The following is a 12,528-nucleotide window of genomic DNA, read 5'->3' on the forward strand; positions in this document are numbered from 1 at the left end:
TTCGTAAAACGGCGCTGTGATGATGATGATGATAATAATAATAATAATAATAATAATAATTATAATTATAATTATAATTATTAATAATAATAATATTATTATTATTTATTATTTGTACCCCGCCCATCTGGCTGGGTTTCCCCAGCCACTCTGGGCGGCTTCCATAGAAAACCAAAAATACACTAAAATATCACAGATTAAAAACTTCCCTAAACAGGGCTGCCTTAAGATGTCTTCTGAATGTCAGGTAGTTGTTTATCTCTCTGACATCTGGTGGGAGAGCGTTCCACAGGGCGGGTGCCACCACCAAGAAGGCCCTCTGCCTGATTCCCTGTAGCTTTGCTTCTGGCAATGAGGGAACCGCCAGAAGGCCCTCGGCGCTGGACCTCAGCATCCAGGCTGAACGATGGGGGTGGAGACGCTCCTTCAGGTGTCCTGGACCGAGGCCGTTTGGGGCTTTAAAGGTCAACACCAGCACTTTGAATTGTGCTCGGAAACGTACTGGGAGCCAATGTAGGTCTTTCAAGACCGGTGTTATGTGGTCTCGGTGGCCGCCCCCAGTCACCAGTCTAGCTGCAGCATTCTGGATTAGTTGTAGTTTCCGGGTCACCTTCAAAGGTAGCCCCACGTGGAGCGCATTGCAGTAGTCCAAGCGGGAGATAATCAGAGCATGCACCACTCTGGCGAGATAGTCCGCGGGCAGGGAGGGTCTCATCCTGCGTACCAGATGGAGTTGGTAGACAGCTGCCCTGGACACAGAATTGACCTGCGCCTCCATGGACAGCTGTGAGTCCAAAATGATAAGGCAAATCCCACGTCCTTGAAAATGAAAATGAGGAACATGGCTATGCGGACAAGGATTCTAAATTTCAGATGGAAATTATAGATAAGGACGGAAAAACTTTATCCAAAATGTGTCAGTTGTTAGAATGGAATTTAAAGGATGAAGAAGTTAAGTGGGTAATGATTCACTGGGCCAGAGATGTGGGTCATAACATACAATTTGAGGACTGGGAAAAACTATGGAAGGAGGGTTTAAAATTTACTGCATGTATGAGGTTAAAAGAAAATGTTATGAAAATGTTTTATAGATGGTATATGACACCCGTAAAATTAGCAAAAATGTATAAGACATGTAATAAGTGTTGGAAGTGTAAAGATAAAGAAGGTACTTTTTATCACATGTGGTGGGAATGTAAGAAAGTGAAAGACTTCTCGGAAAAGATATATAATGAATTGAAGAAGATTTTAAAATATACATTTATAAAGAAACCAGAAGTCTTTCTGTTAGGAATATTAGGAAGTGAGATAAAAAGAAAGGATTGTAATTTTTTTCAATTTGCAGTAACAGCAGCAAGAGTGTTACTGGCCCAGAAATGGAAACAACAGGAAATACCGACTGTGGAAAAATGGAGAATGAAGCTGTTAGACTATGCGGAGCTGGATAAATTGACAGGAAAGATCAGATACTTAAGAGACCAAAAGTTCATCGAGGACTGGGGGAAATTTGTGGAATATCTGGAATATATAAGTGAGGGACAGATAACGCTAATGGGATTTAAAGAAGCACTGTGAAAAATTAAGAAATACTGTCTAAAGGGAATAGAAAGAAAGATATAATGTCAATATAAAACTAAGAAATGCGTAATTTAAATAATAACTATGGATGATTTACGGAAAAGCTGAAGGAAGTCCTGAAAAGGAATAAGTTGTGAAAAATTTGATGTGAAACTAATATGTTTTTTGTTTTTTGATGTAAATTAATAAAAATTCATTTTAAAAAAAAAGAAAGAAAATGAAAACGAAATGGCCTCTGGCACGGCCGCGTTGGAAATACCGGCGCCATGGGGTCGCCTCATCTGAAAAAGGGCATCGCGAGGTTGGGAATGTTGGCTATTTGCAGTTTAGTTGCGCTGCAGAAAGCTTGCTGGGGAGACCACACGTTACAAGGAACTCAAAAACAACTTTAACAAGGTTTTAATAACAAAAGCAAAAACTCCTTTTACACTAAATATATCAACAAACACGACCCAACCACCAACCCATCCCCCAGGGTACTGAGAGAGCTAGGTGCTGCTCTTTATATACTACAGTGGTACCTTGGGTTACATACGCTTCAGGTTACATATAGTTCAGGTTACACACTCCGCTAACCCAGAAATTTTGCTTCAGGTTAAGAACTTTGCTTCAGGTTGAGAACAGAAATCGTGGTCTGGTGGTGCGGCGGCAGCAGCAGGAGGCCCCATTAGCTAAAGTGGTGCTTCAGGTTAAGAACAGTTTCAGGTTAAGAACGGACCTCCGGAACGAATTAAGTACTGAACCTGAGGTACCACTGTATACCCAATTGCTGACACAGCTTAATTAACACAACTTAGCAGCACCTGCTATACTGTTTCACAGCTGTAAAACTGGGTCTTGTTATTTGCGCTGGCCCTTAAAGAAATGCACATCTTGTGGAACAATAATGAACCTTCACATTTAAAGAGATCATTCAACAGGGAAAAGGGCCAGAAAAGGGAAACCCAAAAGAACCGAGGGGCTGGAGCAGCTTCCCTATGAAGAAAGGGTCCGACGTTTGAAGCTTTTTCGTTCAGATTGAAAATAGCGAGTAAGAGGCAACATGATAGAAGTTAATGAAGTAACACATGGAAAGGGCATTATTTTATGAAAACCAAGTACAGTGGTACCTCGGGTTACATACGCTTCAGGTTACAGACTCCGCTCACCCAGCAATAATACCATAGATTAAGAACTTTGCTTCAGGATGAGAACAGAAATCGTGCTTTGGCAGGAGGCCCCATTAGCTAAAGTGGTACCTCAGGTTAAGAACAGTTTCAGGTTAAGGACAGACCTCCGGAACGAATTTAAGTACTTAACCCGAGGTACCACTGTAACTTTTTAATTTTTTTTTTTTAAGTAAGCAGTATATCATCATCATCATCAAACCTTTATTGGCATCACAAACATTCAGAATAAATAGGCCAGTGCGATCTCGTTGCCATTTCAACAGTACAGTCGTTTGCCAAAGGGAAGAAGAAGAGTGCGATCTATTTCAAAGCAGTATATAAATCTTGTTAAATAAATAACCCAGTGCCCAGTAAGGGTACCTTGTCATCCTGGGGATAAGTGGAAGCGTTCTGTCCTGGACAGGTTTTTCGATGTCTTTATAAATGACTTGGATGAAGGAGTTGGGATGTTCATCCTCCTTCGGCGATCACTCAAAGCAGAGTAAAATTGTCTTCCATGAGTCTGTAAGTGACCATGGAGGCCAAGTCTGGATCCACACGTCCTTCCACAGTGGAGACATTGGTTTCCAGGCGGGAGTGGATCCCGGTGAGGGTTTGCCAAGCGTGCCTTCCTCTTAGCACGTTTCGTCCTGAGGATGCTCATCCAATTTGCAGATGACACCGAACTGAGAGAGGTAGCTAATGCCGCAAAAGACAGAATCAGAATTCAAAATGAGAACAGATGAGAGAACCTGGCGCAAGCTAACAAAATGAATTTCAATAGGGACAAATGTCAGGTTCTGCACTTAGGAAGGAAAAACCTGGTGCACAAATATAGGATGGGGGACACCTGTTTTACTAGCAGTACAATAGTACCTTTGGTTGTGAATGGGATCCGTTCCGGAGCCCCGTTCGTAACTTGAGTACGCAACCTGCATCTGCGCGGGTCGCGATTCGTCACTTTTGCGCGTGTGCGCGCCATCATTTTGAGCATCTGCATATGTGCGAGTGGCGAAATCCAGAAGTAACCCTTTCCGGTACTTCCAGGCCGCCGCGGGACGCAACCTGAAAAGATTTAACCTGAAGCAAACGTAACGAGGTATGACTGTACATGTGAAAAGGATCTAGGAGTCTTGGTGGACCACAAGATGAACAGTGTGTCAACAGTGTGATGCAGCAGCAAAAAAATAGCTAACGCTATTCTAGGCTGCATCAACAGAAGTTTAGTATCCAGATCAAGGGAAGTAATAGTCCTATTCTATTCTGCCTTAGTCAGACCACACCTGGAATACTGTGTCCAATTTTGGGTGCCACAATTTGAGAAGGATGTTGACAAGCTGGAACATGTTCAGAGGAGGGCGACCAAGATGATCAAGCGTCTGGAAACCAAGCCTTAGGAGCAGTGTTTTTTCTGGGGGGATGCAGGGGTACGCATACCCAGTGCCGGATTTACATATAAGCTAAACAAGCTAAAGCTTAGGGCCCCACTACCTTGGGGGCCCCCAAAAGATTTAAAGCAAAAAATTCCTGGATGCACATTTGCAAAATATAAGATATAAAACATAAAATAAAACCTACATATGGCAACAGAAGACATCTGAAGGCAGCCCTGTTCAGGGAAGTTTTTAATGTGTGACATTTTAATGTATTTTTAATCTTTGTTGGAAGCCGCCCAGAGTGGCTGGGGAAACCCAGCCAGATGGGTGGGGTACAAATAATAAATTATTATTTTTATTAACAGTGGCAAATGGCTTTAGAGACCTAATAGGTCCATAAATTACCATATAGCATATGCTCAATACAAAAAAAAATGACAATTTGTTGTTGGCAAAGGACAGCTGGACGTATCAAGGGCCCCATTACCTTCAGTAGCTGAGGGCCTCATCAAACCTAAATCGCCCTACCCGTACCCCTAAACATTTTGTGAATCTTTGCACTTTTGTCCATTTACTGCATTTATTATAGACGAGTCCACGTTTCAAATGCTAGAAAAAGAAGTTCAAACTACACTGAGTAGCTATAAGCTTAATACGAGTTTGTGAGCTGAATTAAAAACAGCAAGGTAGAGGTCATTTCTACATTGGATCTACTTGTGAGTAAGCACTGTGTCACACTACTGGCTGTCACTTCTTACCAGTTATAAAACATTAAATTACCTTTAGTGTTTTAGAGCTGCCATAGGCCAGAGAGAGCTGGTACATTCCCAGAGGCATTATTTGAGTCCCATGTATTACAGCAGCATAGGAAGTTACCTAAAACCAAGCCGGGCCATTGTTCTGTCTAGTTCAGAATACAGTGGTACCTCGGGTTACATATGCTTCAGGTTACATATGCTTCAGGTTACAGACTCTGCTAACCCAGAAATAGTACCTCGGGTTAAGAACTTTGCTTCAGGGTGAGAACAGAAATCGTGCTCCGGCGGCGCGGCGGCAGCAGGAGGCCCCATTGGCTAAAGTGGTGCTTCAGGTTAAGAACAGTTTTGTATCACCCTGCTTGTGGTTAACGCTTAGCTGGAATGAAATATTCAACGCAGCAATAGAGAAATTAAAATAATAATTTATTTGTCAGACAAATAAATGAGAGACACAGTGGTATATGGTTACCAAAGCTCTGCCCACTCCAGCCCTGATGGTCAGCACTTATATTTCCTCAGCCCAGCCCCCTTGCTCCTCCTTTGGCTGCCTCTGTCCAATCAGCCTGGTTGAAATTCCTATTGGCTGTTTGCTAGAACCAATCATAAAAGATACACCCATTTCCTATTACCTTTTATGGGAGACAAAGAGCTATATTTCCTTCTATCCATAAATGGCAGACAAGTAGCCATATATCTTACATTTGCCTCGACAAGGCACCTTAATTACCAGATCACCTTTTGCCCCTGCTGCCCCTGCATTCCAAAACAAATGGCTAAAACAGATGGCTCATGGTATTAAGTTCTATCTAAACAGAGATCTTACTATTTACCAACTCTTAGTTAGTGTTTTTGCAGCTTGATTGTATTCTGTAATATGTAGGGTCAGTGTAACCTTTGCTCCCAGCCTGTATTTCCCTTTTACAACCTTGAGAAACCTGTCTCCTGCTACTGCTATAAATCAGGGGGGCCCTTGTCCAGGAGGATAAACAACTGCCAAAGTCCTTAGCCAGCTGGTTTTCTGCCTGGCATGAAACATTTGCAAATCTTTAAGCTCATTTTAAAATACAGGCCTTGATCAGATGCCTCAGTTTCAGGTTAAGTATGGACCTCCGGAATGAATTAAGTACTTAACCTGAGGTACCACTGTAGTCTACACTAGGCATGTCCAACTCCCAAGAGTCTGTGATCTACTCCCAGTATAAAAAACTGGCAGTGATCTACCCCTTGTCATTGGAGGGAGGAGGAGCGTGCATGGGGTGGGTGGATTGTTGAGCTTTTGGGGGGAGGATTGCAGAGAGTTTTTTTTTAAAAATAAATTTTTATTAATTTTCCAACATATATTAAAACACAATACAACTAACAATACATAAACAAACAAACATATAAACACGTATAATTTCATAACCTCTTTTTCTTAAACCTTATTTCAACGACTTCCCCATACCTCCCTTTTCTGCATCCCTGTTTTAAACTTTTCCAGCAACCCCTAATTTCAATTACTTATAATTCACTTTCTTTAATCCTTTTTCTCTTACCCAATTATTTGTCACTGCAATTCTGTTTTACATTACCCATGACATTTTAGCACTCATTAATTTTACAACAGTTCTTAAGATAAACTTTAAATTTCTTCCAATCTTCTTCCACCGTCTCTTTTCCTTGGTCGCGGATTCTGCCAGTCATCTCAGCCAGTCCCATATAGTCAATCACCTTCGTCTGCCACTCTTCCAGCGTGGGTAGTTCTTGTGTCTTCCAATACTTTGCTAAAAGAACTCTTGCTGCTTGTTATGTACTGAGTTGAATAGGATCCAAACTGCAGCAGTCTGATTGGTCCTAGAACAATAGGATTCAGAATGCAGCAGTCAGATTGGTCCTAGAACAATGCAGCAATATGATTGGTTGGCAGGAACCACCCAATCATGCTCCAGATAGAAGTGAATCCACAACCTGATTGGCTTACAGTAGAATTCCGGAATTAGCCAATCATGTGCAGCCCATTGTGTAAATAATGTATATAAAGCAGATACCTTGAGGGGACTTTCATTCATTCCTCCTCACCACTATGAGCTGAATAAAGAGCATCAAATCACTTTGCGACTCTGAGTATATTTCACTGGCGACGAAGGTGGGATCCCGCTGAGCTGACTGCCACACACAGCACCGCAGCACCGCCACCTGCCGCACCGCTGCCTCGCACCGTGTATCCAGGCTTCAGCTCCGGGACACAAGGAACTCAGAATGGCAACCGACAGCAGCTTCTCGCCGTTCAACCCAGCATCTGGAGACTGGGAAGCGTATGCCTCCCGTTTCACCTTCCTCCTAGAAGCCAAAGGGGTCACCGATGAAGAAGACGCCAAGAAGAGGGCGATATTCTTCAGCGTCTGCGGAGAGGAGACGTTTGAAATCGCCCGGGCTCTCCTTGCACCCGAAGACGTCGCTACTGTTCCATACAAAACAATAATGGAACAGCTGAAGGGGCACTTTTCGCCACAGCCCTCTGTGGTGGCTCGTCGAAATGCCTTCTATGCAAAGCGGCAAGCCCCTGGGGAAACCATAACTGGGTTTGTGACCTCTCTCCGCCAAGCTGCCCGGTTCTGCAACTTCTCAGAGCTGGAGAACATGCTTCGTGACCGCCTCGTCGGTGGCCTGAAGGATGAGAAGCTGCAACGACGCCTCTACGCTAAGAAGGACCTAACGTTCCAGGTCGCTCTGGAGGAGGCCCTGGCAACGGAAGCTGCCGAGAGGTCGACGCAAGAGGCACGGCCGAGCCAGCCGTCCCAACCGAGGGTCCACCACGAAGACCTCACCGACGACTCAGGATCCAACAGGGAGGAGGTGCACCGAGTACAGCAGCGCACTCAAGCAGCCCACATACCACAGCTGCCTCGACGAGAAGCAGGGAACTGCGCAAGCTGTGGAGACAGTCACGAGAGGAGGACCTGCCGTTTCCGCAACGCAGAGTGCAGGCAGTGCAGAAAATTGGGACACATCGCCCGGGTGTGTCGAGCTCGGCCCACCCGACGCCAGGCATCAGATGACCAATCCAAGAGCCCCAGGTCCCGGGGCCCAACACACCAAGGCAACTCGACGGAGCTCACGGACTTCCAGGTATACCAGTTGCCCCACCCCAACGTAGAGAAAATTTATGTAGAGGTACAGATAGAGGGGGCCCCATGCCGCATGGAGCTTGACACGGGTTCAACTCTATCCATAATCTCGGCAAGGACCTTAAGGAAACTGTGTCCTACTGGGGGTCCCAAACTCAGGCCGGCCCCATTCACCCTCCGGGACTTCCAGAAACGTAAGGTCCCCACAATGGGGGTGGGGACCTTCAGGGTGCAATACCGAGGGCGGACGCGGCAACTGGACTTGCTTGTGGTCAAGGGCCCCTACATTAGCTTACTGGGATTGGCATGGTTTGGACCACTGGGGCTAGCCGTCACCGGGGTGAACCACACGAGCTTACAAGTGGACGTGGACGCCATATGCAAGGAATTTCCGGGGGTTTTTGATGGGAAATTGGGACAGTATACGGGCCCCCCCATTGCTCTACAGCTTGACCCCGCAGTACGACCAGTCAGGCTCAAGGCCCGCCGGGTCCCGTTCGCCCTGAAACCCCGTATAGACGAGGAATTGGACCGACTCGTGGAGCAAGGCGTGCTGGAGCCGGTGCCTAATGCCCCCTGGGAAACCCCAATCGTCACACCCGTCAAGCCGAATGGTTCGGTCCGCATCTGCGCAGACTACAAATGTACCATAAACAAGGCCCTCACGGCCCATGCATACCCAGTGCCAGTGGTCAGCCATGTCCTTGCCACCCTGGCTGGGTCGAAAATTTTTGGCAAGCTGGACTTGGCCCAAGCATATCAACAACTGCCAGTAGATGAGGCCACAGCAGAGGCACAGACGATTGTGACGCACAGAGGAGCGTTCAGGGTAAAGCGGCTGCAATTCGGTGTCAGCGTGGCACCAGGCATATTCCAGAATCTAATGGACTCTCTCCTTAAAGGGATTCCTGGCGTCACCCCCTTCTTCGATGATATGTTGATTGCCGGGCCCACACCAGAGGAGTTTGAGGACCGCCTCCGCACCGTTCTGCACCGTTTCCAGACGGCGGGTCTCAAGGTGAAGCGGGAAAAATGTCTACTAGGAGTGCCTCAGGTGGACTTTCTGGGATTTATGGTGGACGCAGAAGGGGTCCACCCGACTGGGGACAAGGTACGGGCCATTTGTGATGCCCCAGCGCCCAAGAACAAGACTGAACTTCAGGCCTTCTTGGGACTATTGAACTTTTACCATTCCTTCCTTCCCCACAAGGCGGCGGTAGCGGAGCCCCTACACAGACTCCTGGACAAGCGGGCCCCTTGGGTGTGGGGCCAGCGCCAGGAGGCCGCATTCCAGGCAGTCAAGGACTTGCTTGTCTCAAACTCGGTCTTGGCACACTTCGACGAGAGGCTGCCGGTGGTGCTAGCATGCGACGCCTCACCCTATGGCATTGGCGCTGTCCTGGGACACCAACTCCCGGATGGAAGAGAGGTACCGGTGGCATACTTTTCCCAGACACTCAACGCAACCGAGCGGAACTACTCGCAAATCGACAAGGAGGGTCTGGCAATCGTGAAGGGAGTAAAAAAATTCCATGATTTCTTGTACGGGCGGCCCTTCACCGTGGTGACTGACCACAAGCCCTTGCTTGGCTTGTTTGCCTCCGAAAAGCAGACCCCCCAAGTGCTGTCTCCTCGTGTCCTCAGGTGGTCAATTTTCCTTGCCAGCTACCAGTATGCACTGATTCACCGCCCTGGGAAGGCGATGGGCCATGCGGACGCCCTCAGCAGGCTACCACTACCGGAAACAGGCCCCGACCCAGCACCTGCACAAGAGGTTATGAGCCTGGAGCTGCTTCCCGACCGCCCCATTCAGGCACAAGAAGTTGCACACCATTCCAAGAAAGATAGGGTCATCTCCCGCGTCCTGGACTGGGTGTGGAGGGGATGGCCCAGCAGCAGCCCCGGGCCAGAATTCGCCGGCTACACAACCCGCAAACATGAACTGTCGGCCCACAAGGGGTGCCTGTTATGGGGAAGCAGGGTCGTTGTTCCCCAGCCCCTCCGCAAAAGGGTCCTCACAGCCCTACACGAGACACACCCAGGGGTAGTAAGAATGAAGGCCCTTGCCAGGAGTTATGTGTGGTGGCCGGGGATCGACGGAGAGATAGAGGCCTGGGTCAAACACTGCCAGGCCTGCCAAGAATCCCGCCCAGATCCCCCAAGGGCCCCAGTCCAGTCCTGGGAGTCCGCCCGAGCACCATGGTCACGCCTGCATGTGGACTTCGCTGGCCCCTTTCAGGGGAAAACATTCTTCATAGTGGTGGACTCCTACACCAAATGGCTGGAAGTCGCACTGGTACCGTCCACTTCTACGTCCGCAGCCATCCGGGTACTACGCAGGCTGTTTGCAACCCACGGGCTCCCTGACACTCTCGTCTCAGACAACGGGACTGCATTTACGTCAGGAGAATTCCAAACCTTCACAGCGCAGAACGCCATCCGCCACATCCGTTCGGCGCCATTCCACCCTGCCACCAACGGCCAAGCAGAACGCATGGTGCGGACCACCAAGGACACCCTTCGCCGCATGACGCAAGGGGATTGGGAGTACCGCCTTGCCACATTCCTCCTAGCACAACACAGCACCCCCAGCTCAACGACTGGCCGGAGCCCCGCTGAACTACTAATGGGTCGGCGCCTTGCAATCAGATTGGACCGCCTTCACCCCGATAGAGCTCAGGATGAGGTAGTGGTGGGGGAAGGCAGGAACCCCCGGACCTTCGAGGCCCAGGACCCAGTGTACGCAAAGAATTTTGGGGCAGGCCCAGCATGGGTACCCGCCACAGTCACCAGGGTCACTGGTCCCGTGTCGTACGAGGTGCTAACGGATGGGGGGCAATGCTGGCGCCGCCACTGCGACCAGATACGGCGACGATTCCCGGGAGAAAACCAGGAGGAGGAAAGGTCAGAGGAGTCCCAAGGGAACAGAGGGGCAGTGAGGCCCATAGAGCAGGAGGGGCCAGCAGGAGAGGCAGAATCAGTAAATACAGAGAGGACCCGCGAAGCCAAAAGGACACCGGAACCAGAACCACGACTGAGCGAGCCGGTTGCACCAGACCAGACAGGCCCATCACAGCCAGCATCCTTGGAACATGAGCCAGAACCTGAACCCCGGACCAGGGAACACCCCAGGCCTCAACGCACACGTAGGCCGCCAGCGTACCTTGAGGACTATGAATGCGACCTCCCGGGCAGGACTGGAACTTAGAGGGGAGGGGTGTTATGTACTGAGTTGAATAGGATCCAAACTGCAGCAGTCTGATTGGTCCTAGAACAATAGGATTCAGAATGCAGCAGTCAGATTGGTCCTAGAACAATGCAGCAATATGATTGGTTGGCAGGAACCACCCAATCATGCTCCAGATAGAAGTGAATCCACAACCTGATTGGCTTACAGTAGAATTCCGGAATTAGCCAATCATGTGCAGCCCATTGTGTAAATAATGTATATAAAGCAGATACCTTGAGGGGACTTTCATTCATTCCTCCTCACCACTATGAGCTGAATAAAGAGCATGAAATCACTTTGCGACTCTGAGTATATTTCACTGCTGTTGTAGCGTACATAAAGAACGTCCTATCTTTCCTTGGCACCAATTGGCCCACCATGCCCAGGAGGAAGGCCTCTGGTTTCTTATGAAAGGTACACTTAAGTACCTTCTTAATTTCATTATAGATCATTTCCCAGAAGACCTTGATCCTTGGGCACGTCCACCAAAGGTGGTAGAAAGTACCTTCAGTTGATTGCAGAGAGTTTTTTAGCTTACCCCCCCCCCCATATTTTTTTGTACACGATAAGGATCCCGCGATCTACCAAGATCAGTCGGGGTTCTACCGGCAGATTGCGATCTACTGGTTGGACATCCCTGGTCTACACTGATTGAAAGCTGCTCTCCAGAGTTTGGGGCAGGGGGCATTCCTAGCCCAGCCTGAAGGTGCTATTATGGGTTGTTCTTCCCCTGAGCTCTGGCTCTTCCCCATACTCTTTTCCATGCAATCACATTCTCTTTTCAATATAGTCCAGGCATCCCCAAACTCGGCCCTCCAGCTGTTTTCGGACTACAACTCCCATCATCCCTAGCTAACAGGACCAGTGGTCAGGGATGATGGGAATTGTAGTCCCAAAACATCTGGAGGGCCGAGTTTGGGGATGCCTGAATAGTCATATTTACTTGAAGCGATTCTAAATCATTAAAAAAACAACTTCTATAAAACATGCAGATCTTGGAGATGCATATGCTTTATTTCTGCACCGGACGATGCTCACTTCCCTTTTATTTTTATTATTTATATTTAATTATTTCAGATGATGACGATGCCTCTGCCATGTCCAGCCCAGCAAGCATCCGCAGTCGAATTAAGACCCCGAAATGGACTTTGGACATCCCTAGCCATTAAAAAAAAACCTCTCTATAATATATATCTCTCAATCAACTTGTTTTTATAATTGGTTGTTAGTCGCCCTGAGCACAGTCTTGCCTGGGGAGGGCGGGGTATAAATAACATTTATTATTATTATTATTATTATTATTATTATTATTATTATTATTTTAGAAAGCCA

This window comes from Podarcis filfolensis (assembly GCF_964270895.1).
Source record: "Podarcis filfolensis genome assembly, chromosome: 1".
In the NCBI taxonomy this organism is placed as follows: Eukaryota; Metazoa; Chordata; class Lepidosauria; order Squamata; family Lacertidae; genus Podarcis; species Podarcis filfolensis.